General features: G+C 44.1%; 1 protein-coding gene across 5 annotated transcripts in view; it reads right to left on the reverse strand.

Annotated features, from left to right (window-relative positions):
* TPK1 (thiamin pyrophosphokinase 1) overlaps positions 1 to 25,672 on the reverse strand; it is a 781,125-nt gene that overhangs the window by 427,478 nt on the left and 327,975 nt on the right. The window lies entirely within an intron of this gene.

Raw genomic sequence — 25,672 nt, forward strand, 5'->3', positions numbered from 1 at the left:
CCCACAAGTTTTCTATTGGATTAAGATCCAGGGATTGGGCTGACCACTTCATAACGTCAATCTTGTTGGTCTGGAACCAAGATGTTGCACGTTTACTGGTGTGTTTGGGGTCGTTGTCTTGTTGGAACACCCATTTCAAGGGCATTTCCTCTTCAGCATAAGGCAGCATGACCTCTTCAAGTATTCTGATGCATTCAAACTGATCCATGATCCCTGGTATGCGATAAATAGGCCCAACACCGTAGTATGAGAAACATCCCCATATCATGATGCTTGTGCCACCATGTTTCACTGTCTTCACAGTGTACTGTGGCTTGAATTCAGTGTTTGGGGGTCGTTTGACAAACTGTCTCCGGCCACTAGACCCAAAAAGAACAATCTTACTTTCATCAGTCCACAAAATGTCTCTTTAGATCAGTCAATGTGCTCTTTGGCAAAGTGTAACCTCTTCAGCACAGGTCTTTTTTTCAACAGTGGGACTTTGCGGGGGCTTCTTGCAGATAGCTTGGCTTCACATGGGTGTCTTCTAATTGTAACAGTACTCACAGGTAACTTTAGACCTTCTTTGATCTTTCTGGAGCTGATTGTTGGCTGAGTCCTTGCCATTTTGGCTATTCTTCCATCCATTTGAATGGTAGTTTTTCACTTTCTTCCACGTTTCAGGTTTTGGTTGCCATTTTAAAACATTTGCGATCATTTTAGCTGAGCAGCCTATCATTTTCTGCACTTCTTTATATGTTTTCCCCTCTCCAATCAACTTTTTAATCAAGGTACGCTGTTCTTCTGAACAATGTCTGGAACAACCTATTTTCCTCCGAATTTCAGAGAGAAATGCACTGTAACCAGCATGTACAACATTTGCTGCCTTCCTTCCTTAAATAAGGGCAATAATTGCCACCTGTTTTTTAAAGAATGAATGACCCCACTCATTGAACTCCACACTGCTATTATTTTGAACATTCCCAGTTCAATTAGTGATTCAATTACACAGAATCAGCAGCATGCACGTTATGACTGTTGGGTCTGTTCGATTTCTACCAAAAACAGTGATTGATCAGTTTAGTGAAGTCTGACTGCTATTATTTTGGACACAACTGTACATAAGGGCTCGTACGCACGAACACGTGTGCCCTGTACCCAAATTGCAGCCTGCAATATGCGGGCATCGGCCCTGTGAACTCCGTATATCGGATGCAGACCCAATCTGCAAGATGCAGAAAGGTGTGGGGGCACGGATCAGATGCCCATAGAAGCACTACGAAGCTCTTCCATAGGATTTCGGTCCGTGCCTCCACACTCCAAAAAAATGTCCTATTTTTTTGCAGGGCAGATTGCAGATCACAGACCTATTTAAGTGATTGTGTCTGCATCCGCAAAAAGGCGTGCACACAAACGGAATGTGTGCATGAGTCCTAGGAGACAGGAAAAAAACTCTAAAGTGGTGGATTCATCACAGTTATTGATTGGTGACCAGTTTAGAGCACATCTTCCCTCACCCCTTAATCCATGGCTAGTACACCATTTGCTGAGACATGCTTATGACTTGACTCCCTCTACCTGTCTCCTGGGTGGAATGAGTGTGCAGACTACTGCCTACTGGACTGAAGGAGACTCTTGTCTGTATGATGGGGAAAGACTCCAGTAGGCGCCCACATTGGGACTGGATACCTAGGGTGTGCTTATAAGAGTTGGTAACAGTGTTTGTTCGCACGCCAGTCTGACAACACGCCTGGCCATAGGTCATATGGAGTGGTTCATATTTTTCTCACCCACCGAGAACTTGTGTTTTGGATAAATGTACAATAATTACAATTGCACATCACCTCTTGTTTTGTTACATTTCTGATTTTAAAAATGCAAAAGCTAAGTTTTAAATTCTAAAAAATAAAAGAATAGGGGGGCACTCTACTATCTGAAACCAGACAGAATAGTATAGAAGTTTAAATGCAAAATGTATTAAAAGCAAACATTTATGCATATAAATACTCCAAATTGCAATTGTTATACATAACCAGGTCGACCTAGTATTCTAAACATAAAACATTAAGGGTATAAATAAAAGAAAAAAAAATAGGAATATAAAAATGTTCTTGGATGTTCAATGAGGTAGTTATCTATCTTCCATATATCCCCAAAAATAGTCCGGTGAAATAGATTCCTTTTTCCGTTATATTATTGAGCTTAAAAGTGACAATTGTAGCAAAATGTTCACATATTGAATTGGAATAATTATTCAATATTTGGTAATGTCACCACAATGTCTGTATGCTCAAATAAATAGTAGCGCTCCTTTTATCCTATGTATCTTGATGTCAATCCTAGTGGTTATAATCTCATCCAACATATAGTGGCTGTTTTCTCCAGACTTATCACAACTTGATACTATATATGTTTAAGTGTATGTTACCACTCCTGCAGCTTTAGTACCACTTAGGACTACTGAGGAAGGGGAATTAACCCTACAACGCGTCTGGTGAACAGCAGTGAAAATATTTTGAGACTTTGACATAATAATAACAAGAGTATTGTTTATGCTCCGCTAACTCTGGTTATCCTGAATATCTCGGTGCCATACACAAGAGGTCGTTTGTCTGTCTCCAGCCCGATGCCTCTGATCTGGTAGCGATATATTACCTGGAGCACGTGGGACACCGAGGAACTAATAGGCGAGTGAACCCTCCAACCGAGCCCTGTGGCCAGCGACCCCATACCACCCAGACGGGCTGTAAAGAGACCGACGGAGCACTGAGACTACGTGGGACGCCGTGCCGTCTTACTGAGAAACAGACACACAGGTCAGCGGGAGGCAAAGTACGGCCGCATCCAAATGAGAGATACTAAAGCTGCAGGAGTGGTAACATACACTTAAACATATAGTATCAAGTTGTGATAAGTCTGGAGAAAACAGCCACTATATGTTGGATGAGAATATAACCACTAGGATTGACATCAAGATACATAAGATAAAAGGAGCGCTACTATTTATTTGAGCATACAGACATTGTGGTGACATTACCAAATATTGCATAATTATTCCAATTCAATATGTGGACATTTTGGTACAATTGTCACTTTTAAGCTCAATGATATAAAAGAAAAAGGAATCTATTTCACCAGACTATTTTTGGGGATACAGTATATGAATTGAACATCCAAGAAATTTTTTATATTCCTATTTTTTTTTTTATTTCTTTTATTTATACCCTTAATGTTTTATGTATAGAATACTAGGTCGACCTGGTTATGTATAACAACTGCAATTTGGATTATTTATTTGCATAAACGTTCGCTTTTAATAAATTTAGCATTTAAACCTGTATATTATTCTGTCTGTTTCCAGATAGTAGAGTGCCCCCCTCATCTTTTATTTTTTTCATTTACACGTACGGCATTGAGTGTCAAGGGGTGAGCACCACACCGTTTTTTACCAAATTGGTGAGCCACTATCATTTTCTCCATAAAGTTTTAAATTCTATTCAATTTCTGCTTCCTTTTCAACTTTTTGTCATCCTTTGTAATTTCCAAACCTTTCAGCCCTCAGGATCAGCTTGTTTTTCACCATCCCCATTTCAGTAAAGTGCTTCTTTGTTACCAAGCTGTATACAAAGGTAAATGGGTGAATAAAACATTCTGAAGGTGATAACATAGATTAGTCATCTCTAAAAAACAACCTACTGTATTATACCGTGTATTTAAACTGCTCCCGTGCTCACAGTATTTGGAAGTCTCAATGCAGTTGCCGAGACCTACTGCTGGCAAATCATTTTATATTCCGTAAATACGATAGAGATTAGTATGTGAGTGCGGCACAAGTCTGTGTGTACGCTCTGCATATTCTCCTTTCCATCCAGCTCATCAGTCAGACAGTCAAAACATCAGCTACTTAAAATCAGGAACTCCACTTATGTCCTATTACTTTGTGCTTCAAGGGTGGAAGACGAGGAGCAAGTGTATGATGTGCTGCATTGTACTCAAGACTAAAAGACCCCATTTCAATTAACACCTGAATATGTCGGGGAGCTTGCTTGATTTTCATGCCAGAAAATTGCAGGTTGTGCATCTCTCAAATACAGAGAACTGTCGGATGAGCCACAGATTCTGATTGCTGAATCCATTGAACAACAGACTCATTTCATGTTATTGTTGTATACAAGTATCACATAAGATCTACAGCAATTACTGGATACAAACAAACACAGGCTACAGAAAGCAGAAAGAGGGACATTTATCAAAACTGGTACTTTCTGTGCCGGTCTTGATATCCCCTGAGCCACCGGAGGTTGCGCCTAATTTATGACAAGGCACATGCCTCGTTATAAATTAGGCGCATCCTCCTGCAGTCCGTGTGCCTAACCAGAAATCTACAATAAGCTCTGAGCTGCCGTAGATTTCTGGCTTCATTTGTGCCAGAAAAGATAAATTTGTCGAGGAAGCTCTTCACACCCCATTCCCTGCCCTTGCTATACCCCCTTTCTGAAAAGTGGCAAGACAGTGAAAAGTGGCAGATGCGACAATTTTTTATTTTTTTAAATAAAGTGTAAAAAGGTATGTAGATCAAAACAAGTACAAGACGGTGAGATGTATGCTATTCATGGGGACCAGAATTTGGCAAACCCAAACTAAGTGACTGGTGGAATGGAAAAGAGCTTCTTGTTCATCATGCACTAAGAGACCCTACATCTAACTATAAGGCAAAAGTGTGGGTCTAATATGGTTAGTGTTTTTTGTTTGTTTGTTTCTTTTAAATCAAGTAGCACTTCCAGGGAACTCTCTTGATCTTAACCTCTAAACATTTGATATATTAAATATTAATATTTTGTTTTGTGAAGGGAGAAAATTTATTTGAAAAACGACCACAATGGGTTAAAAAATAATAATTAAGACAACACAAATAGGCCATATGCACATCAACAGACCCTGGCCTCTGCAGTTCTGCTGCTGCCCTGCTCCCTGCAGCTCTGCACTTCCTGATTCTAAATCAATAAGCAGGAAATGGATGGAAACACCCACTCAGCCAATCACTGACTGAGGTGGGTCACCACTGTGGCCAGTGACTGGCTGAGTGGGCATTTCTAGCCATTTCCTGTGTGTCAAGATTAGGACCAGGAAGTGAGAAGCTGCAACAGAATAGAAGCAGCAGGGGATCAGTGATGGTAAGTAGTGATTTTTTTTTTTCATTTTACACCCCTTCTCAATGGTCAGTGAGAGTTTTGATTCTGGCCTCCACTCCTCTGATAGGATTGCACAGCATTATAATGCTGTGTAACCCTAAAAGTCCTGGTTGTATTACACTGACATAATGCTGTGCGATCCTGTCAGAGGAGCGGAGGCCAGAATGGGAATTCTCACTGACACATGCTGTGAGTTTATCACATTCAACTCTCTGGTGTGTGTCTGTCCTTAAAGACATACTTGGAAAACATTACATACAGTGTTACATAAAATACAGGTAATACTACATACCTCTTACATCCAGTTATGTCTCCTCTGATGTAGATATTCTCTTTCCTCATCTCCATTTGGACCAGACCGCCGTGATTATTTCTTTCAGCCATGTCTCGTCTCTGCAAAATTTTACAAAAAGACATCTTAGTTTCCTACTTTTCCATCATCCTCCCACCTTCTCAAAACTCCATCCTGCCACCCCAATATTGTGTTCGCAGTGGTCCCCAATACTAGTACTACACAGATTATTTGTACAAAGTGCCCTAAAAAATAACTGCACCCAGTAAATAGTGCCCCTAACACTAATAGTGTAAACATAATGTTCCCCAAAATAACTGTGCTAAGCTGATACTGTGTCAGGGTGGCCCCACAGTAATAGTGCTCCCAAAAGTCACACCAATAGTAATAAGATTGCACTTAGTGTTAAAAATGACCCCAATAGTAATAATGCCCCCATTGTGCCCATACTAGTAATAATGTTCCCCATGGTTCCCCAGTAGTAATTATTCTCCCTACAATATGCAAAAAATACTCCCTTAGAATGTGCGCCAGTGCAAATAACCTTTTACAATGTGCACTAGTACAAAACATAGTCCCTTCTAATGTGAGCCAGCACAAAAAGTACCTCCCTATAATATGTGTCAGTGCAAAAAAGGCTCCCTTTTAGTGGCTCTAGTGGAGTCAATATCCCGATAGTGCCCTCTCTTAATGCATGCCTGTCCAAAAATATGCCTTATTCATTTCCCCCAGCAGATGCCCCCATAGTGCTATCCCCTACAATGTCCCCATAGTGCCCCCAGTAGATGCCCCCATGGTGCTCTCCCCACCCCAATGTCACCATAGTGCCCTCAGTAGATGCCCCCATAGTGCCCCCCCAAATATCCCCATAGTGCCCCCAGCAGATGGCCCCATAGAGCTCTCCCTCTACAATGTCCATAGTGCCCCCAGTAGATTGTTCCATGGTGCTCTCCTCACCCCCAAAGTCAGCATAGTGCCCCCAAAGAGCTCTCCCCACCCCAATGTGCCCAGTGCCCCCAGTAGATGTCCCTATAGTGCTCCCTCCCAATGTCCCCATAATGCAACCAGTAGATGGCCCCATAGTGCCCCCCCCCCACATTCCCCATAGTGCCCTAGTAGATGCCCCCACATCAGGGTGTAAAATAAAAAACAATAGACGCAGATACTAACCTCTGCTGTCAGCGATGTGGTGCAGGCCTCTTCCGGGCTGGTTCCTGAGAGATACGATGCACGGCTCAGGTGGTACAATGATCATTATGTCATCACGCCACCTGTGCCGGCCTCTGACTGGACCTGGAGCCTACCAGAGTTAACAGCGGGGCAGGGAGACATCGCTCCCGTGCCCCTGCCACAGTACCTAATTGTATTGCCATCCTCAGGATGGCAATATTTAACCAGAGTTGCGCCACTGGCTTACGGGCCCGGTCGCAGTTGCGACCGCTGCTAACCCTATAGCTATGCCAGTGTATATACTGTAACATACTTACCCAGCAGGAGTATTTCACTGCAGCGCCGCTAGCATCAAGTTGCTGGCAGACATGCTGGTCTCTCTGGGAAGGAGCGCCGGCCAATCAAAGCAAACATTCGGTGCACTGATGTTATGGGTTATGTGATGTCATGTGACCTGGAAGTGACAGGCAACCTGCTAGCCACAGGTTGCCTGTGATTGGTTTCTATTCCTAGATTGCCCCACTAGGGGCATCTACAGTTGTGACCGCTGCGAACCCTATAGCTATGCCAGTGTATATATTGTAACATATTTACCCAGCAGGAGTGTTTCACTGCAGCGCCGCTAGCATCAAGTTGCTGGCAGACATGCTGGTCTCTCTGCAAAGGAGCGCCGGCCAATCAAAGCCAACATTCGGTGCACTGATGTTATGGGTTATGTGACGTCATGTGACCTGGAAGTGACAGGCAACCTGCTAGCCACAGGTTGCCTGTGATTGGTTTCTATTCCTAGATTGCCCCACTAGCCCTCTTTACTGCGTTACTGACTTCTGGATACCTGCCCTCGGATTTGTACCCTGACTCTACCTCCTGCCTGACCCTTTGAACTTGAGGACATATCCTGGTTTTGACCCATGGCTATCCCTGGTTTTGTTTCTCTGGTATTGTTTAGATTCAGTTTAGACTCTCCTGGTATTGACCTTGGCTTGGTAAGTTTTTGGTTTTTGTCATCTGATTTCTGTGCCATTCTGTTGATTGTTATTTGTTTCCCTGCACTCCCTTCCCTGATTTGGACCCTGCACTTGTTTAGGAAGGGACTGTCGTCCAGTTGTGGGCCACAGTTTAAGGCTGATTGTACAAATAGGTGGGGACGGTGCTAGGCAGGAGTTCAGAGCTCACTGTTTCCTACCATGACATACAGTATATTCCCTGGAAAATCCATGTGACCCAGTGAGCGGAATGGTCTGGGAAAACAGGTATTTTCCTCCCAGTATGTGCTGCTGGCCTGATGTGCAGCCAGAAGGGGTCAAATACTGGACTGGATATCAATTGCTGGTCCGGGTTTTTGGCAGCACCTGGCTGTCCTTAAATAGGCAGCTGGACTCAGCAGCAGGATCTCTGTGCTGGGATCTGAGGCTTGTTGCCAGGTTGGAGGGCTGAGACCCAAGGGCAGAGGAAACAGGCCCCCTAAAGCCTGCTGTGGACTGCTGGAGGCAGAACTGACATCAAGGTGACTTGTCTTATATGAACTTTCCCATTTGTGTGAAGTAACACCAAGATGTACTTTCGATTGTATGTGAAGTAAACAAATATTCTCGAATTCTCAAAGTGCCGATATTCGCGATTAATATTAGCGATTAGAATATTCGCGCCCATAACTATTCTGGTACCGACCGTGGACAGTAAGCTCCTGGCTAGGTGGCAGGGACCCTACGAAGTAATCGAAAAAGTTGGAGAGGTAAACTACAAGGTACACCAGCCAGGGCGGCAAAAGCTGGAGCAGGTGTACCATGTGAATTTACTCAAACCTTGGAAAGATAGGGAGATCGGTACTGACGACAGCCCGCGGCTGAGCTTTCTAGGAAATGAGGTTCCGACCCCTCGGTCTGATGCAAGGGAAGCGGCTGCCACAGTGAAGATTGCTGACAGCTTCTCCTCTAAACAGACTCAGGACGCACTTCCACAATTAAGCATGACATTGTCACTGAGCCTCAGGCAAAAGTCCAGTTAAAACCATACCCGATACCTGAGACTCGGCGACAAGCCATCTCAGAGGAAGTGTAGCTAATGCTGCAACTAGATGTTATTGAGGAATGTAAAAGTGAGTGGGCCAGTCCTGTAGTTTTAATACCGAAACCGAACAGGACGTTATGGTTCTGTAACGATTTTCGTAAACTAAATGAGATTTTCAAATTCGCTCGTATCCCATGTCCCGGGTGGATGAGCTTATCGAGAGGTTAGGACAAGCCCTGTATTTTTCTGTTTTGGACCTCACCAAAGGGTACTGGCAGGTACCCTTGATGGGGGCTGCCAAAGAGAAAACTGCCTTCATAACACCAGAGGGGCTTTTCAACGACTTATGGACATTGTACTTCCTCCACATCGTCGGTACACTTTGGCTTACCTGAAGGATGTTGTCAACCACAGTACCGACCGGGAAAGTTACCTACCCAAAGTGCAGGCCGTAGTGGACTCCCTTCGGAAGGCTGGACTAAACGCTAATCCAAAAAAATGGGCGATAGGGTTAGAGGAGACTAAATACCTGGGGTATGTCATTGGGCGCGGAGTCATCAAACCCCAAGTGAACAAAATAGAGGCAATGTTCCGGCGCTGGGATGCAGGACACGGAGTGAGTGAGCTCCGGCGCCTGTCCCTCAAATTACTCCTGCACTCCGTCCCCGGCGGCAATAAGGGGCTCTGATTAACACCTGGGAGCACCCACACAGCGACGGACCTCGGTCCATGGACCGTTACCTGTTACGGAGTGGCAGACGACAAGTTGTAAGCGGGGCAAAGCAAGCTGCAAGTACCGCGCAGGGCAAGATGGCGGACTCCCGCCCTGGATCCCCGAACAACAGCAAGGGGCCTGACAATACGGCTGATAACAGTGGTAAGCCGACTGAAGACCTGCTTAAAATTGATTATAAAACGTTAGCCATCGAAGTGGCCAAATATCTAGCTCCGGACATTAAAGAGACTCTAGCTAAGACTCTGACGCAGTCTCTGCATGAGCTACACGATACTGTAGCGAGACATGAGGCGAATATAGAAGAGTTGGAGCAACGGGTGGCAATGATGGAGGAGGATGTCTCTAGATATAATAGAGACGCACAAGATCTTTTTAAGCAGAATATAGTATTGAAAGACCGCCTGGAAGACCTAGAAAACAGGTCTAGGCGAAATAACTTACGGATAGTGGGTTTGCCAGAGAGCATCAAGCAGCCGGCTTTAAAGGACATTTGCGAGATTAAGATCCCACAAGTCCTAAATCTAAGCGGGAGACATAAGGTGGAAAGGGTTCATAGAGTGGGACCCATTATGGACTCTCATACACATAATAGTACCAATTCTCAGAACTCAACATCAAAACCGCGCCAAGTCATTATGCGGTTTCTGGACTATAATGACAAGAAGGCCATCCTAAGGGCCTTTAGAGCTTGCAAAGGGCCGCTGAAAATAAGGGGGCACACCATCCTGATGTTCGCAGATTACTCTGCCATGGTGGCAAAGAGACGACGAGAATTCAGTAACGTCTGCTCAGAACTATATAGGCAGCAAATTAGATTCCAGCTGTTGTATCCTGCGATTTTGCGAGTTACCATGCTAGACGGCGAAATTAAAACTTACCAGGATCCAGAGGCTGCAGCAGAGTTTCTTCGCGCGAATATTCGGGAAGGTGAACCAAGGCAGAGAGGAAGATCTCCGAGACAACGGCAGAGGAGCAGAGAAGAAATGAGGAGCCCAGAATGGAGACGATCACCACCTACAGACAGACAGAGGCGTGACTGGGAACTGGTCCCGGTGGACAAGCGGATTCCTCGTTCAAGAAGAAGGGACTCTTGGTCACGATAAAGCGGACGTTACAGGTGACCGAGCTGAATAGTGCACAAGACTCTTGCAGCACGTCTAAATCCAGTGATGGATGGAGTCGGAGATCTACACAGGGGAAGGCTATATAGCATTGTTCATATGTTTATATTTTCATATGTTTTTGCATATTATGTGGTTTGCTCTATAGAAGCTATGGGGGGCAGGTTGTTAGGAAATGCAGCCCAGAAAAAGAGAAGTCATAAGGAAAAGTGAGAGGGTAAATATGGGGTGAATGTGTTACAGTGAGAATCTAGTGTTAGGAGGTGATTCTAGCAAGGAAGGGGGGGCGGGGGGGAGTTTATTATGTTGCAAAAGCCATTGTTCATTTATATGCATCAGCCGTCGCTCACTTCCAGATTCATATAGTCATGGGTTATATTTATCCTGTAGCAACCCTTGTCATTGGAATGTCATGTATTGAAAATAATTGTATATATGAAAATAGTTAGCTGGAATGTAAAGGGCTTACGCTCACCGCAGAAGAGGCGGATGATCCTCCGTCACCTTAAGAAGATGAAGCCTGACATAGCACTGCTTCAGGAAACGCATCTGTTAGCTGGGGACTTTGGGAGAATGAAAAAATTATGGGTCGGACAGGTGATCGGATCAGCTTCCTCTGAGCGGAAAGCGGGGGTCCTGATATTGTTTAACAAGGCATTTAATTTTGAGCTATTGGGCACTGTAGCAGACGACAAAGGGAGGTGGGTTAAGGTATCGATACGAGTTCAGAATATGGAGTACACTATATTCAATGTATACGGCCCGAACTCCAATAATGTGCAATTTTTTAGGACATTAGAAAGTAACCTACTCACAGATAAGACCTCAAATCTAATAGTAGGGGGTGATTTCAATTCGGTAATGGTAGGGAAGGAAGATAGAAGAACCAAATCAGCAGACAACAGGGCGACCATGACGCAGGACTCAGTATTAGGACCTATGATGGAATCGGTAGGGCTAGTGGACCCTTGGCGGCAATATCACCCAGATGAAAGGACATTCACATTTTACTCCCACTCCAGGGATTCATGGTCACGCATTGATTGTATTTTCACACAGAGTTCCATTTCAGGCTTGGTGGAACATGCAGATATAGGAGATATAAATATATCGGATCATGCTCCAGTAACCCTGGTTTTGAGGGACACTTTATTAAAGGGTAAGGATTATTTGTGGAGGTTCCCCTCAAACTTATTAGAGAGTGAAGACTTCAAAAATAAATTAGTAGGTTGGTGGGAGGAGTATAAGGACAATAACCAGGCTCATATACACTGCGTGCAGAATTATTAGGCAAATGAGTTTTTTGACCACATCATCCTCTTTATGCATGTTGTCTTACCCCAAGCTGTATAGGCTCGAAAGCCTACTACCAATTAAGCATATTAGGTGATGTGCATCTCTATAATGAGAAGGGGTGTGGTCTAATGACATCAACACCCTATATTAGGTGTGCATAATTATTAGGCAACTTCCTTTTCTTTGGCAAAATGGGTCAAAAGAAGGACTTGACAGGCTCAGAAAAGTCAAAAATAGTGAGATATCTTGCAGAGGGATGCAGCACTCTTAAAATTGCAAAGCTTCTGAAGCGTGATCATCGAACAATCAAGCGTTTCATTCAAAATAGTCAACAGGGTCGCAAGAAGCGTGTGGAAAAACCAAGGCGCAAAATAACTGCCCATGAACTGAGAAAAGTCAAGCGTGCAGCTGCCACTTGCCACCAGTTTGGCCATATTTCAGAGCTGCAACATCACTGGAGTGCCCAAAAGCACAAGGTGTGCAATACTCAGAGACATGGCCAAGGTAAGAAAGGCTGAAAAAGACGACCACCACTGAACAAGACACACAAGCTGAAACGTCAAGACTGGGCCAAGAAATATCTCAAGACTGATTTTTCTAAGGTTTTATGGACTGATGAAATGAGAGTGAGTCTTGATGGGCCAGATGGATGGGCCCGTGGCTGGATTGGTAAAGGGCAGAGAGCTCCAGTCCGACTCAGACGCCAGCAAGGTGGAGGTGGAGTACTGGTTTGGGCTGGTATCATCAAAGATGAGCTTGTGGGGCCTTTTCGGGATGAGGATGGAGTCAAGCTCAACTCCCAGTCCTACTGCTAGTTTCTGGAAGACACCTTCTTCAAGCAGTGGTACAGGAAGAAGTCTGCATCCTTCAAGAAAAACATGATTTTCATGCAGGACAATGCTCCATAACACGCGTCCAAGTACTCCACAGCGTGGCTGGCAAAAAAGGGTATAAAAGAAGAAAATCTAATGACATGGCCTCCTTGTTCACCTGTGGTCCATCATCAAATGTGAGATTTACAAGGAGGGAAAACAGTACACCTCTCTGAACAGTGTCTGGGAGGCTGTGGTGGCTTCTGCACGCAATGTTGATGGTGAACAGATCAAAACACTGACAGAATCCATGGATGGCAGGCTTTTGAGTGTCCTTGCAAAGAAAGGTGGCTATATTGGTCACTGATTTGTTTTTGTTTTGTTTTTGAATGTCAGAAATGTATATTTGTGAATGTTGAGATGTTATATTGGTTTCACTGGTAAAAATAAATAATTGAAATGGGTATATATTTGTTTTTTGTTAAGTTGCCTAATAATTATGCACAGTAATAGTCACCTGCACACACAGATATCCCCCTAAAATAGCTAAAACTAAAAACAAACTAAAAACTACTTCCAAAAATATTCAGCTTTGATATTAATGAGTTTTTTGGGTTCATTGAGAACATGGTTGTTGTTCAATAATAAAATTAATCCTCAAAAATACAACTTGCCTAATAATTCTGCACTCCCTGTAGATACACCGGAACTCTTTTGGCATACATCTAAAGCGGTTATAAGGGGATGTATCATGGGTTATATGTTCAGTAGAAAGAAAAAGGCTCAGCAATCCCTAGAACAGACAAGTGCTAATGTCCGGCAAACGTACAGGCAGTTTACGGAGGTGCCTTCGGCAGAGAATAAGGCAAAGTGGGTAGAAGCTCGTCAAGCCTTTGAAATGAGTGAAAAGTATAGGGAATCCCTCAAACAAACACAATTTGAAGCCAAATTGTACCGACATGGGAACAAGGCTGGCCGTTTACTGGCTAACTTAGCTAAAGGCCAGAGAATGCCTCAGTTTATATCCAGTCTTAAGGATGGTGAAGGGAAAGTGGTGATTGATCCGGCAAGAATAAATAAAGTAGTAGGCCAATACTACTCAGCTTTATATGAAGATAGCCCCTCACCCCCGTTAGTTGATACCTTATTGGAGCATGTGAAATTGCCCATTGTAAAATCTGACCAACTTCAGAGACTGAATGCAGATGTAACCATGGAAGAACTCCAATTGGTCATTAAAGGCCTGAAAAATGCCAAAGCCCCGGGACCAGACGGATTTTCGGGGGAATACTATAAGATGCTACTCTTACAAGTATCTCCAATAATGTTACAACTCTATAATGATATATTGAAAGGCAAGGTCCATCCAGATAAGGAGAATATATCTTACATCAAACTACTGCCCAAACCAGGGAAAGATCCCCTATTACCTAGTTCTTATAGGCCCATATCCCTAATTAATGTAGACACCAAGATCCTGTCTAAAATCATGGCTGATAGGTTGGCTTCTTTTCTCCCGTCCCTGATAGGGGCCGAACAGGTGGGGTTTGTCCAGGGTCGTTCGGAGGTTATGAACATCAGGACAGTTTTGGCAGTTCTAGACAGGGTCCGGCATAGACCTCATCCTGGGGAAACTCCAGCCATGCTCACCTTGGATGCTAAAAAAGCCTTTGACAATGTAAGGTGGGCAAAGCTGGAGGTAGTGCTAGACAAACTAGGTTTCAAGGGATCTTTTAGAACATTTATCCAGAATCTATATAAGAAACCGAAGGCGAGGGTGTACACTCAGGGCTATCTCTCACAACCCTTTGAATTAAGGAAGGGCACGAGGCAGGGGTGTCCGCTCTCTCCTTTGCTGTTTAACCTGGCTTTGGAACCCCTGTCCCGGCTCCTTTGTTCATCAGACTTGTATGAGGGAATAGAGGTGGGATCGACACAAGTGAAAGCAGCACTTTTTGCCGATGATGTGATCCTGTTTTTAGCAAAACCATAGGAACACATACCAATTGTCTTTAAGGCTTTAGAGGCCTTATATCCAAGTGTGAGTTCCTACCTTTATCCCCTAAGACGGACGCCTTAAAAAAACTAAATAGGGTACTGGGAATTGCTATAGCCAAATCATATATAACGTACCTGGGGATAGAAATAGGGAGGGATCCTCATTCCTTATATCAACTTAACTTTCCATGACTAATATCCCGGATCAGAGCTGACTTGGACAGATGGCAGGGACTACCTCTTTCCTTAATGGGGCGATGTTGCCTGGTGAAAATGATGGGAGTGGCCAAGTTACTGTACCCCATGCAGACAATTCCGCTTTTACTACGTCATGCAAATGTTAAATTATTGGAGAGTAAGTTTATTCAGTTTATATGGCAGGGTAAGAGGCCAAGGATTGCCTTAGACAAATTAAAAGTAAGGAAGGATCTGGGCGGCATCAACTTCCCAGACATTCGAGGGTACAATATAGCCTGTAACAGCAGATATATATTGGATTGGGCAAACCAGACATCTTTCCACTCCAATTTCCAATTAGAAAAGCAATTAGCAAAACCTTGGGACCTGGTGGCATTGATGCATACCAGTATCCCCAGTCTACCGGGGTCAATTAAAAAATCTCTGGTGCTAAGGGACACAATTATTGTGTGGAAAGTGTTACGGAAGATGTATGGTTTGTCCTACCAAATGCCCAAACACCTCCCAATAGTAGATAACCCAAACTTCGAACCAGGTAGGACAAGCAAACTTGTGCTTAACTGGACACAGAAAGGGATTAGAAAAATGGGTGACCTATTCCACGAGATGGAACCCAGATGGATGACGCAGACAGAGTTGAGAGAGAAGTGGAACTTGAAAGAGCCGACCTTTTTGCCGTATGTGTAGCTTATGTCTTACGGCAAGGGTTTATGTAAAGATCTGACTAGGGAATGGAGAGCAAATGATTTTGACTCACTCCTAAGACTGAAAACCAGGCCATCAATTTCACTTCTTTATCAATCCCTTAGGGAAAGATGGCAGAAAGTGGATCCCAAAAAGATGTTCCAGAGATGGGAGACACTCTTAGAGGTGAAGGACATACACCAACCTATATGTTCTGGTTTAGAGGCATTATATAAGGCCATACCGAATGAACAAGGCCGAGAGACGCATTTGAAGATTCTTCATCACGCAATATATGGTTTAACATCCCTAGCTCTGATGCAAAAATGTGGCCTTTCAAAATCGGACCTGTTCCATGGACTATGGAATTGTCCAAAGTTGAAGGAGTACTGGGATGACACTTCTAGCTTAATGAAACAATGTGGCAGGACTGAGGCAGACATTACTCCTGCAATGGCGATATTGCATGTTCAAATCAGTAAATCTGAACAACCGGGTGACTATTCAACGGTGTCTGTCGTGCCAATAGGGCATAAAATCTTACTAGTGGCCAAAAAGTGTATACTGAATTAGGGCTGCACGATATGGGAATTTTGTGCGAATGCGATTAGGGCCCTAAAAATTGCGATAACGATATGCGATGCAATATTTTAAGGGAATTGTGCTAGAGGTCTATTTGCTTGGATTTTCCCATATGAGCCACTGACGCGGCTGGGTATGACATAGTTATAGGGGATCTGTGGATGGCACTGTTATGGGGGATCTGTGGATGATGGACTGTTATGGGGGATCTGTGGATGGCACTGTTGTGGGGGATCTGTGGATGGCACTGTTATGGAGGGGATCTGTGGATGGCACTGTTATGGAGGGGATCTGTGGATGGCACTGGATGGCACTGTTGTGGCAGATCTGTGGATGACGCTGTGTTGTGGGGGATCTGTGGATGACGCTGTGTTGTGGGGGATCTGTGGATGACGCTGTGTTGTGGGGGATCTGTGGATGACGCTGTGTTGTGGGGGATCTGTGGATGGCACTGTTGTGGGGGATCTGTGGATGGCACTGTTGTGGGGGATCTGTGGATGACGCTGTGTTGTGGGGGATCTGTGGATGACGCTGTGTTGTGGGGGATCTGTGGAGGACGCTGTTATGGGGTGGATCTGTGGAGGACGCTGTTATGGGGTGGATCTGTGGAGGACGCTGTTATGGGGTGGATCTGTGGAGGACGCTGTTATGGGGTGGATCTGTGGAGGACGCTGTTATGGGGTGGATCTGTGGAGGACGCTGTTATGGGGTGGATCTGTGGAGGACGCTGTTATGGGGTGGATGTGTGGAGGACGCTGTTATGGGGTGGATCTGTGGAGGACGCTGTTATAGGGTGGATCTGTGGAGGACGCTGTTATGGGGTGGATCTGTGGAGGACGCTGTTATAGGGTGGATCTGTGGAGGACGCTGTTATGGGGTGGATCTGTGGAGTACGCTGTTATGGGGTGGATCTGTGGAGGACGCTGTTATGTGGGGGATCTGTGGAGGACGCTGTTATGTGGGGGATCTGTGGAGGACGCTGTTATGTGGGGGATCTGTGGAGGACGCTGTTATGGGGGATCTGTGGAGGACGCTGTTATAGGGGATGTGTGCTATGACACATAGGGCCATGAGGGGGGGCAGCATAAGACATATAGCATCTTATGCTGGTCCCCCTCATGGCCCTATGTGTCCCCTCATGTGTCCTAAACTATGCACATAACTGGCTTTGTGTGTAAAGTATTTTACTAGTGTGTAAAACAATCTCTCTCCTATTGATAACATGGCCAGCCTCTGTACTCACTGTCACTATGAATGCGGGAGCGAGCTGGCCGGCCGGCACGTGACTGACGTCACTTAGTAACGCTCCTCCCACTTCAGGAAGCAGGAGCGTTACTAAGTGACGTCAGCTCGCTGCCGTTCGCTGCAGTGCATTCATCGTGAAAGTGAGTACAGAGGCTGGACCTGTTATCAATAGGAGAGAGATTATCGCGATTCGATTATTTTTTCGATTTATCGTGCAGCCCTATACTGAATCTATGGCTACAGCCTCAGGTCCCTTCTGTCTCAATGGTCACAGCTCAACTCAAGCACACATTTCACTTAGAGTGGCTCGAGGCATTGCAACAAAAGGAAATTTGGGGGAAAAAGTTGTACTTAACATGGCGCAAGTTTATGCTGAGCCACATAGAACCAGGTGAATATACAAGAATTATGTCTCCTTTCAAACTGACGGCATGGTATTTGTTAGAAGATCTACAAGACAAGCTGGGGGCTTTGAAGGTGATATCAACCCAATGACGTGCTTATCTAAGTTTAGTGACTGGATATGGAGTTTAGGCTGATGCAGGGGAAGGGGGGGGGGGGAGGTGGTGTTACTTTATTGTGCATACGCATATGCAAGTCTATTTGACACTCTGTGTTTCTGATTTAATGTCATATATGTGATGGAATACTAATGGCATTGTTTATGATGTTATTTTGATTGGGAGAAAATAATGAAATTATATTGGAAAAAAAATAAAATAAATAGAGGCAATACGAAATTGGCCCTGACCTGTCACTACTAGGCAAGTAAAGTCGTTCTTGGGAATGGTGGGCTTTTACATGAGGTTTTTCCCCCACTTTGCTACTGTGGCTGCGCCATTGACAGGGCCTCTGAAGTGACGCAAGTCAGTGATGGTTCTCTGGGATGATCATGCAGAAGAGGCTTTTTCCGCTTTGAAGTCGGCCCTGTGCGGGTCCCTGGTTTTGGTGATGCCCAACTTCATAAAGGAATTTATAGTACAGATCGATGCCTCTGAAGTAGGCCTCAGTGCTGTACTGTCTCAGGAAGTCAACGGGGAGGAACATCCCATTGTCTTCCTCAGCCGTAAGCTCACCCCAGCCGAAACCAGGTACAGTATAGTGGAGAGAGAGTGCCTGGCTATTAAGTGGGCACTCGAGTCTCTCCGTTATTATTTGTTGGGGAGAAAATTCCGCCTGGTGACCGACCACTCCCCTCTCAAGTGGATGAGCCAGGCAAAGACAGAAATGCTCGGGTCACCAGATGGTTCCTTTCCCTACAGAACTTTAAATTTACAGTTGAACAAAGGCCAGGCCAGTTGCAGAGAAACGTGGATGCCCTGTCCCGAGTACATTGTCTGGCGAGTGTTCACCCCCTGTATGTGACAGAGGGAGGGGAATGGTCTGGGAAAACAGGTATTTTCCTCCCAGCATGTGCTGCTGGGCTGATTTGCAGCCAGGTGGGGTCAAATACCAGACTGGATTTTAATTGTTGGTCCGGGTTTTTTGCAGCACCTGGCTGTCCTTAAATAGGCAGCTGGATCTCTGTGTTGGGATCTGAGGCTTGTTGCCATTTTGGAAGGCTGAGACCCATGGGCCGAGGAAACAGGCCCCTAAAGCCTGCCATGGACTGCTGGAGGCAGAACTGACATCAAGGTCACTTGTCTTATATAAACTTTCCAATTTGTGTGAAGTAACACCAAGATGTACTTTACATCGTGAGTGAAGTAAACACCAAGACTGCAAAGTAACGCATTGTTTTGTGTATTTGCCTCAAGTGTGAATAAACACTGAAGTTTTGCGTTAAGAACTTGTCTTTTGCTTCTGTACTGTGTCCGCTTACCCTATCTACCAGAGTGAAACCCCACAGTATATACAGTTAGGTCCATATTCACTGCTTGTCCAAAAAAAAAGTCGCCACCAAAAAAAAACCTTTAGCTTTGATTACGGCACGCATTCGCTGTGGCATTGTTTCGATAAGCTTCTGTAATGTCACAAGATTTATTTCCATCCAGTGTTGCATTCATTTTTCACCAAGATCTTGCATTGATGATGGTAGAGTCTGACTGCTGTGCAAAGCCTTCTCCAGCACATCCCAAAGATTCTCAATGGGGTTAAGGTCTGGACTCTGTGGTGGCCAATCCATGTGTGAAAATGATGTCTCATGCTCCCTGAACAACTCTTTCACAATTTGAGCCCAATCCTGGCATTGTCATCTTGGAATATGCCCGTGCCATAAGGGAAGAACAAATCCATTGATGGAATAACCTGGTCATTCAGTATGTTCAGGTAGTCAGCTGACCTCATTCTTGGAGCACATACTGTTGCTGAACATAGACCTAACCAACTGCAGCAACCCCAGATCATAGCACTGCCCCCACAGGCTTGTACAGTAGGCACTAGGCATGATGGGTGCATCACTTAATCTGCCTCTCCTTTTACCCTGATGCGCCCATCACTCTGGAACAGGGCAAATCTGGACTCATCAGACCACATTACCTTCATCCATTGCTACAGAGTCCAATCTTTATGCACCCTAGCAAATTGAAGCCTTTTTTTCAGGTTTGCCTCACTGACTAGTGGGTTTCTTACGGCTACACAGCTGTTAAGTCCCAATCCCTTGAGTTCCCTTCGCATTGTGCGTGTGGAAATGCTCTTACTTTCACTATTAAACATAGCCCTGAGTTCTACTGTCGTTTTTCTTCGATTTTATTTCACCAAATGTTTAAGTGATCGCCGATCACAATCATTCAGGATTTTTTTCCTGCCACTATCCTTCCAGTTTTTAATAATGCGTTGTACAGTTCTTAACCCAATTTTAGTAGTTTCTGCAATCTCCTTAAATGTTTTCTCTGCTTGATGCATGCCAATGATTTGACCCTTCTCAAACAGACTAACATATTTTCCACGACCACAAGATGTGTCTTTCAACATGGTTGTTTAAGAAATGAGAAGCAATTCATTGCACCAGTTGGTGTTAAATAACTTATTGTCAGCTGAAAGATAATCGCCCATGCAGTAATTATCCAATAGGAGGCTCACAACTATTTGCTTAGTTAAATCCAGGTGGCGACTTTATTTTTGGACAGGCAGGGTATATTTGGACAGAGACCACAATGGATTTTGAACAAAACAATTCAGATGCAGTTGAAGTTCAGACTTTCAGCTTTAATTCAGTCGGTTGAACAAAATTATTGCATAAAAATGTGAGGAACTAAAGCATTTTTTAAACTCAATCCCTTCATTTCCGGGGCTCAAAAGTAATTGGACAAATTACATTATTGTAAATAAAATGTTAATTTCTAATACTTGGTTGAAAACCCTTTGTTGGCAGCGACTACCTGATGTCTTTAACTCATGAACATCACCAGATTCTGTGTTTCCTCCTTTTTAATGCTTTGCCAGGCCTTTACTGCAGCGGTTTTCAGTTGCTGTTTGTTTGTAGCCCTGTCTGTCTGAAGTTTAGTCTTTAACAAGTGAAATGCTCTATTGGGTTCAGATCAGGTGACTGACTTTTGCTTTATGTTTTGGGTCATTGTCCATCTGTATTATGAAACGCCGACCAATCAGTTTGGCTGCATTTGGCTGGATTTGAGTACAAAGTGTGTCTCTGAAAGCCCCAGAATTCATCCGGCTGCTTCTGTCCTGTGTCACATCATCAAAAAAACTAGGGACCAAGTGCCACTGGCAGCCATGCATGCCCAAGTCATTACACTGCCTCTGCTGTGTTTCACAGATGATGTGGTATGCTTTGGATCATGATCTGTACCATGCCTTCGCCATATTGTTTTCTTTCCATCATTCTGGTAGAGGTAGATCTTGGTTTCATCTGTCCAAAGAATGTTCTTCCAGAAGTGTGCTGTTTTTTTAAGATGTGTTTTAGCAAAGTCCAATCTAGCCATCTTATTCTTGAGGCTTATGAGTGGCTTGCACTGTGCAGTGAACCCTCTGCATTTACTTTCATGCAGTCTTCTCTTTATGGTAGATTTGGATATTGATACGCCTATATCCTGGAGAATGTTGTTCATTTGGTTGGCTGTTGTGAAGGGGTTTCTCTTCACCATGGTAATTATTCTGTGATCATCCACCACTGTTGTCTTCCATGGGCATCCAGGTCTTTTTGCATTGTTGAGGTCACCAGTGCTTTCTTTCTTTCTCAGGATGTACCAAACTGTAGATTTTACCACTCCTAATAGTGTAGCAATTTCTCGGATGTTTTTTTTCTGTTTTCGCAGATGAAGGATGGCTTGTTTCACCTGCATGGAGAGCTTCTTTGACCTCATGTTTACTTCACAGCAAAATCTTCAAAATACAAGCACCACACCTTAAATCAACTCCAGAATGAGATAATGAAGGAATTGCCCACACCTGCCCATGAAATAGCTTCTGAGTCAATTGTCCAATTACTTTTGGACCCTTTAAAAACAGAGCGCCACATGTAAGGCTATTTTCACACTAGCGGCAGGCTGTTCACCCTGTCGGATCTGTCCTGCCGCTATTTCGCAATGCCGCCGCTCCGTCCCCATTGACTATAATGGGGACGTGGGCGAAGCTCCGGCGCAGTGCAGCAGTTCGCGGTGAGAGGCCGCCGGACTAAAAAGTCGGACATGCAGTACTTTTAGTCCGGCGGCCTTTTGCCGTGCTGTGCCGGCGCGGCGGTCCTGCGGCACGGCGAAATAGCGGCCGGACGGATCCGACCTGGTGAACAGCCTGACGGATCCGTCCTGCCACTAGTGTGAAAATAGCCTAAGGTCCCTTTCACACGGGCGAGTATTCCGCGCGGATGCGATGCGTGAGGTGAACGCATTGCACCCGCACTGAATACCGACCCATTCATTTCTATGGGGCTGTTCAGATGAGCGGTGATTTTCACGCATCACTTATGCGTTGCGTGAAAATCGCAGCATGCTCTATATTCTGCGTTTTTCATGCAACGCAGGCCCCATAGAAGTGAATGGGGTTGCGTGAAAATCGCAAGCATCCGCAAGCAAGTGCGGATGCGGTGCGATTTTCACGCAAGGTTGCTAGGAGACGATCGGGATGGAGACCCGATCATTATTATTTTCCCTTATAACATGGTGTTGAGGAACGGTTGAGACGTATGCATATATATCCATGCATGCCTGCAAACACGTGCGGGCATGTATGGTATATATGTGCATACTTCAACCACAGCATCATGGGACGATGTGCGCAAATGTGCCCAGCATCTGCGCACGTCTGCCCATGGTGATCCCCAGGGGCTCATGGTGGCCCCTGTGGGAAATATGTGGTCCCTGGAAGCTGTGCCCCCTTATAATCCCCCTTATATTAGTATATACATGTGCCCCCTTATATGTGTCCCCTTATAGTTAGTATATATTTCCTGTCCCTCTCATGTAGATATGTGTATATATATATATATATGGGGATGTGTGTATGCAGTGCATACATCTATCTCCCCCAGGTATATATATATATATATAGGCTTATAACTGCCCATTTATGATATTGTGTGTATGGACATGCATGTAGATGTGCCCCAAACATCTATATGGATGTATATACCTAAGTGCCCCCAGGTTGGGTAGTATGTGTATATATATATATATATATATATTGATCAGCCTGGTTCGTTTATGACGTGGGAGTGTGCGATGTTATGTTGTAGCAGCTGGGGGCTTACAGCTTGTGCAGGAAGTCCTTTGTTTCAGTTCTAGCATTCCGTCACACGACCCCACGATGATGTCATCACCCTCCTGTTGAAGAAGGAGGAGGGGGGCTGGTTTTGGGCTATAAAGCCCCAAACAGAGCATAGGTGCGGCCTCTTGCAACCAGACTAGACACATGGGAGAGTGCAGCTCCATTATGACCGCCTGGAAGAGGCCTACTAACGCTGGAAGGATTAAGTATATCCCCTGACCCCCGACCGCTATATCTCTCCCCTGGTTAACTCACACCCCTGGTCCTGTAACCCCTATATTTGTGTCCCTGATGTGCACCTTGGGCCCTGCCTTATAACCCTTGCCCCTGATGTGTACCCTGGGCCCTGATTTACCCTTGCCGTGTTACTAGACACCCTGATCCCCCCAAACCCTTGCCTTATTGTATCCTTGTTTGTACCCCTGATCCTGTGCCACTGGTTCCCCTGATTGTATTTGTGGTTCAGTTACACCCCCCTGATGACCCCCACTGTATCTCACCCCTATTACTGTATTAGTGTCTGTGGACTACATACACTCCTGTAGTGCCACCGTGTAACCCTTTCCCTACCCTCACTGTACACTTGCAGGGTATTTACCCTTGCATTGCTGTACAGTTCTGATATTATCCCCATTGTTAACCCTTTGTGTTTGTGGTCGGTTTACACCCCTGTAAGGCCACCATTAACCCTCGTCGTACCCAGTAGGGACAGTGAATAGTCAGGTGGGGTGGGCTGTTATTACTTGTATGTGTGAATTGTCTAGTTAGTTTATGGGTGGAATATGGGAATGTGTAGTGTAGTTTAGGATTGTATATTTAGTGCTGTATTGCTAGTGTATTGCGTGCGTTGTGTATTGTAAGTAATAAATACTGTGTTACTTGTAACTATCTGTGTAACGTGTAGTTATTGGCGATAGTTAGTTAGGCGCATGCAGCTAGCGTAGTGATTAGTGTAAAGTATAGCAAAGGTATTGTGTTATTATTATATAAAGGCATAAATGGGCGGAGTTATCACTAGATGGCTCCTCCCATTTATGAATATTAATTATCGATATTTGCATAAATATTGGTGATTAATATTCCCCCTTTACACATGGTTATAAGGGAAAATAATAGCATTCTGAATACAGAATGCAAAGTAAAATAGGGCTGGAGGGGTTAAAAAAATAATAATAATAATTTAACTCACCTTAGTCCACTTGATCGCGATGCCGACATCTCCTTCTTCTGTTTCCTTTGTTGAATAGGACCTGTGGTGAGCATTAAATACAGTTACAGGACCTTTGATGACGTCACTCCGGTCATCACATGGTACATCACATGATCTTTCACCATGGTGATGGATCATGTACTGACCGGAGTGACGTCCTCAAAGGTCCTGTAACTGTGTTTAATGCTCACCACAGGTCCTATTCAACAAAGGAGACAGAAGGAGATGCCGGGCCGCGATCAAGTGGACTAAGGTGAGTTAAATTATTTGTATTTTTTTTTTTAACGCCTCCAGCGCTGTTTTACTATGCATTCTGTATTCAGAATGCTATTATTTTCCCTTATAACCATGTTATAAGGGAGAATAATACAATCTACAGAACACTGATCCCAAGCTCGAACTTCTGTGAAGAAGTTTGGGTTTGGGTGCCAAATATGCGCGATTTTTCTCACGCGAGTGCAAAACGCATTACAATGTTTTGCACTCGCGCGGAAAAATCACGGGTGTTCCCGCAACGCACCCGCACATTTTCTCGCAACGCTCGTGTGAAAGGGGCCTAAGGGAGCTGAAACTCCTAAAACCTTCATCCAATTTTAATGTGGATACCCTCAAATGAAAGCTAAAAGTCTAGACTTTATGTCCATGTCCATTATATAACTATAACTTCAATATGTTTTAGTAAACTGGTAAAATAAAACTAAATTTGTGTCAGTGTCCAAATATATATGGACCTAACTGTATATACACTGTATATAATCTTTAAATTTAAACAAATAAATGTAATAGATATACAAAAAAAAAAAGTTCCAGTGGTGTTTAGTATTAGAAGGGAAAAATGTCAGGATTAAGGAGAAGTGGGTAATTGTTGTGGAAGCAAAAACGCCATCAGGGGAGCTTCAATTAAAAGACAACAAGCCATACGTTTAATTAGAATGAGGAAGCATTTCAAAGCCTACAGTATTTACATAAATAAGATGTAATCCTTATTAACCTGCAGAGAGCATAATGGGCAATCCACCAATGTCCTGTAGAATACTAATGCATTCGTTTTCTCTCTACACGTTCCATTTGGGAACTATTAAGGGTAATGTTCACACATCTCAATCACTTTAAAGAAATAATGTTTGCTTTTTTATTAACTACTTGAATACTTTTTAGATGTAGTTAAATCCTTTAAACTTACAATAATAAAATAATAAACTACTGCTTCCATTCTCAAAGCAATTAAAATATTCTATGGCAAGACCTATAGAAAATATCTGAATATACTGCAGCAAAATATGTATACTAATGCAAGAACATAAGAATAATTCTAAAACTGGTATCAAAACAATACCAGTATACCATCATTACCCATCAAGCAACATGTGTATACCACAGCCATCACTTTGAAATTAAGTATGAGTATAGTACTGTAAGGCCTCACGATAGACATATCATATTTTGCTATGAAAGCAATGTGAGTAAACCACTGCCGCCACCACTA

Source organism: Bufo bufo, chromosome 5 (assembly GCF_905171765.1).
Source record: "Bufo bufo chromosome 5, aBufBuf1.1, whole genome shotgun sequence".
Taxonomy (NCBI): Eukaryota; Metazoa; Chordata; class Amphibia; order Anura; family Bufonidae; genus Bufo; species Bufo bufo.